Source organism: Seriola lalandi, unplaced genomic scaffold (assembly GCF_002814215.2).
Source record: "Seriola lalandi dorsalis isolate HSWRI2012SDOR001 ecotype SW California unplaced genomic scaffold, Sedor1 jcf7180002054930, whole genome shotgun sequence".
Taxonomy (NCBI): Eukaryota; Metazoa; Chordata; class Actinopteri; order Carangiformes; family Carangidae; genus Seriola; species Seriola lalandi.
Window position 1 is genome coordinate 260,508 of NW_019525482.1, and position 4,921 is coordinate 265,428.

Below are 4,921 nucleotides of genomic sequence, written 5' to 3' on the forward strand. Positions count from 1 at the left end.
TGCATGGACATCCTTAGTTCTCTAATGTGCTGTGATGATGATGATGATGATGATGATGATGATGATGATGATGCTAGAAAACCTCTCCCAGATGGCAGAATCCACCTCGGGCAAGAACCACACCTCGCTGTGCCCAGAAAGCAAGAAAAGGTAAGTCATACACATTACTCCACCCCATGCGTATATAGGCTCAACTTAGGGTCAGAATGAGACTGAGCTTGTAAAGTGTCCAAATTATATTCTTTTTAAGTTGTCGTCACATCGAATGCATCAGAAAACAATGTGGATGTGATTATTTGGCTGGAAACTTGGGGCCTAAGTCGTTCAGACAAGGCCGCACCTGGGGGAGCGAGCTAGCTGCCGATTTCGTTAGCATTTTTTTTTCCCCCCAATTTTCTTTATTGGTGAAAGAAACATGGACAAATAGAACACGGGGGGTAGCTTGCTAGCATTAGCATTAGCTTTTTTTATCTCCTTTATTGGTGGGCTACCTAGCATTTGCATTAGCACTGATCATCAGGAATAGCTTCTTTTTTTTTTTTCTTTTACAATAATAATGGCAGTAATAAAAAAACAATACTGATATTTATTACAATTATATTATTTATGTACGTGTGCATGTACAGTATGTAGAGCTTCATAAATCTGATTTCATTTTTAGGCTTTTCTAAAATCCTAGCTTTTGTTATGACATATTGTATACACTTACCTCTCTATATCTTTAAACAAACCATGTGAGAAGGTAAAATGGCTGAAATTTCTGGCTAAAGTTTCATTAGTGGAACATGTGAAACAGGACAATAAGCCCCAACCAGACACTTAATTTTTTCAGAGGTAACAAGCCACAAAGTTTAGGAGACAGTAGTTAAATTGTGTATTGTATTTTACAATTAATTTAATACATTTTCATGTAAAATCTTGCTCAAACTTGAGCAATCAGTGCAAACTCTAACATATTATTGGCAGAAAGAATCAACATCAATAATAAAATTGAATGTAGAAATTATATCTGACTGAATACTCAATAACTACATCCAGTAAGGTGTCTTACTGTTGCAAATGTAATCAGAAAGACTGCCAGCAGAGGGTGACAGTCTCACCTCAAGACTGCCAACAGACTGCAAATGATTATTAAGATATCAAACACGCTGCCCAGTTTTCTCAGAGTCAGTGGTTTGATGGTGGGTCACGTCCTTGAAGTTTAATATTATGTTTATGCATCCGAGAAACCCAAAGAAAGCTCCAGTGTATTTGCTGACACTAACCTGAGAGCAGCCTGTTATTACCAACTACCTCCACTAGAGGGGGGTATCAACTAAATGATGCCTTGTGCCCTCAGGGTGGGGAGATAAAGCAGGAGAGCAGGAAGGTCAACATAAAGTAGAGATGTTTTGAGCCTGCAGACGTTGTTGAATCCAGACACGCCCTCCTTACCCTCAGCCTGACCACAACAACCTCCAAAAGTGTGTGTCCTGAGGGGTGTGTGTTATGATGAAGATGCAGCAGTGGATACTCCTGCAGTTCATTTGAAACCATGGCATTGACCTTTCCTGTAACAAGGACTGAAACTGCTGAAATTGAAAATAAATGACTCAGGAAATGAATGAATCTGCCATTAAATGCACCAAAAATAATAAATATAGGCATTAAGTAATAAAATGTCACAATATGAAATGGCACTTTACTCAAATAAATTAAAATTTAAATGCAACTTCAACCAGACTCATAAAGAAATAAAATATATTCTGTTATGTCATCTTTGTTTTGAGTGCATTTTATTGCTGCTATTTTATTTTACAACTTTAACCACTTCTACAGAGTTATACAACTTTAATAGCAGCTGTTCTCTCATTTGTCATACAAATTCCGTCTTGTTTTACTGGTTTTTCGATATTTTTTTTTTCTTATTGTGTTTGATCAGACTGTTGAACCCTTAAGGCAGACCTGTGCTAGTACAAAGCAGGGTCAATATCTGCTCCCAAACTGCAGCTGCAGCTCCATGGATAACCACCAAAGGAGCATGAACTGGATTGGCTCGTAGTGATCGTCAGCAGAGCTGTGCTGGAGGCTGCTGGTAAACACCTCTGTGTGCTAAGCCTCAACAGTTTGAAGGAGTTCATGCAGCAGAAATTGTATGAACTGCTACGACAGGGATGAGAGTTTCTTTTTGTTTTTTTTATCTTGAAATGTCTTTATGATTTCATTTGCACCTGGTCCAGAAAACAGAAAAGAACCCTCACATCTGTGGCTCAGTGAAATAATTCAAGGAGTCTGCCAAAGCAAGAGGTGAACTGCAGTCTCTCAGCAAGGGCTTTCAAATTGAGCAAATAAATTTTCACTAAAACCCATCGTACTATTAAATATGTCAGAATAATATTTTTAAGTTTTATTTGTAAAGATCCAGCTGTGCCCAGATCAGCTCCATAGGAGGCTTTTTTTCCCTGAGCAAAATGAAGCCCCCTGTGGTGTGCAGGGTGGAAGGAAGTCCATAAAGATAACAAATGTGCCATTCACTGGACTTTGTTTAACACGAGGCATACATGCAAAGTATAATGGTGAACATTCAGCAGTAAAATAACTGTAAGCTTAGCTGGACCGCTTTATGGAAATTCATTCCAGAGTAATGTATCTGATGTGAATTTATTTCCTTCTTAAATTCCCAAATTGGCTGTGGTTTGAGCTAACGTCAGCGTGCTAGCATGCTCACAGCAACAACGTTAATATGCTAATGTTAATGCCACAGAAAAAACCCAACCTGGGAGTGTTCATCAATGTGGTTAGCCCCCTGTGCTAAACCTGTAGTCACACCAGATAAACAGCCTGAAATAGCCTGTTCTGTTGTGTTCTGGATATATGACGACTCTTCAGAGATACAAGGGTTTGTGAAACGGTGTGAGGAAAATCAATTTGTCTTGGATGTGGAAAAAAACAAACTGAGAAGCTGGTGTTTGACCCCAGGCGACCGCATACCGGTGGTCATCCATCCACAGTAAAACCGTCTCACACATCTCCTCATTACAAATGTCTTGGTGTTTTATTGACAATTCCTTAACTTTGAACACCCACGTGGACAATCCCTATAGCAGATTACGACAACGACTGCACTTCCTCTGTCGACTTCAGAGTTCACAGATTGAAAAATGATTTTAATTTTCTGTCAGTTTTAGAGAGCTTTGTCAGACAGCATCACAGCTTGGGTTGACAGTCTCTGTGTGCAGCTGAAGTATGACTGATGCAGACTGCATGGAGGGTGATAGGGGTAAAAGAGCATATGACCCTGCAGTCTACTTGTGAACAGGCTACCCGGAGTACCACCTTTCTTCCCTCTGGTAGGAGGTTCAGAGTCCCTATAGATTTAAAAACTCATTTAATCTGGTGTATAAAATGTTTAAAGGTCTGTATTTGACACTTTTCTTGTGTTTTATTTGAAGTGTTGATCCATCAGAAGATATAAAAACCATCTCAGTGTAGTTTTACATCTCCTCTCTCAGGCTTCTCTCTGCAGCTCTAGTAACAACAGGTCGGTGAGCCAATCAGAAGAGAGGAGGCTCTGAGCTTCTCTTCTGATTGGCTGACTGTTTTCTGAGTGATCCAATAAAAATCAAGCAGATTTCAGGTAAAAACACTCAGAGAAACCAAATCCTGCAAGGTTTGGATGGTGGGTCCATGTGGGCGGGGCTTGGTGACTGCTTTGTTGTGACATCACAAAGTTCCAGAAGTCCTGACGGCTGGTTTTAAGGTTCAGTTTCTGAATACAGGCTGTGTAGGTATGTGTGTGTGTGTGTATATATATATATGTGTGTGTGTGTGTGTGTGTGTGTGTGTGTGTGTGTGTATATGTGTGTGCGCATCTATATACTGTGGGAGTCACGTACTTTTAAAGAACCCTGTTTGCTGTTTATTTATGAACCCTGTTTGACCCTGTCTGATATTTATTAACACATCAGTGTGTTTTTTGTATGAAATGCTGTTTTTACTTTTATTGCTGCAGCATTAGAGTACAAGACAAATTTCCCATTAATCTGTGGGATAATAAAGTTAGTCTTGATCTTAATCTTAATAGAAACAAACCTGGACATAACTCCAATTAAATGAGCTGAATGGTTTTTGTTAGTGGATTTTATTTTGATGTAACTGTCAGCAGTGTTGCATTAGCAGCCATTTGCCACCAGTTTGTTGACATGTCTGTTCTTTACACCAAGCTGAATTCTTAATGTCATTAACTCGGATACGTCGAACTATTTTTCCCGCTCGGCTGCTCATAGTTGTGGTTTAAATGATTTGACACGAACAAGGTATAAGTAGGTGTCATGTCTGCACCATGTTTAGCATGCTAACACTTGCTAATTAACTGTAAACACAGAGTTGTAGTTTTGGCCATAAACCAAAGATGAAAAGTCAGGAGATCACCAAAGTCATTAGGCTTCATCCTCTGTCCACCACAAATACATTTCTGTAATTTTCTATAAAGAAAATCTGCGTGTGAATTTAATCCAATTTGTGTTGAGATATTTCTGTCTGGACCAACCAGAGCAGAGCAATGCTGTGGGTTTCCTTTACAATCATATTTGTAGAGACAAAACAATTATTGTAGATCTTAGGAGACAGGTCATTGTATGCAGGACACACACACACACGCACACACACACGCACACACACACCTGCAGTTAATGCTAAGCAAAGGAACCTGACTAACCTAACAAATGTGCTAATGTGAAAAGAAAGTGAACTTGCAGAAGGGGGAGGAGGGTGAGACAAAGACACACATTAAGTCTGTCAACACTTATTCATTTATTAATTAAATGAGGAGGATGATGATGGTGCAGTGCTGTGATCCCTGTCAAAATGGCTGAAAGGGGGTTGGATCAAACGAACCCGAATTCAAAGAAATCTGTAACGACCCATGTGAGAGGATTCTCCT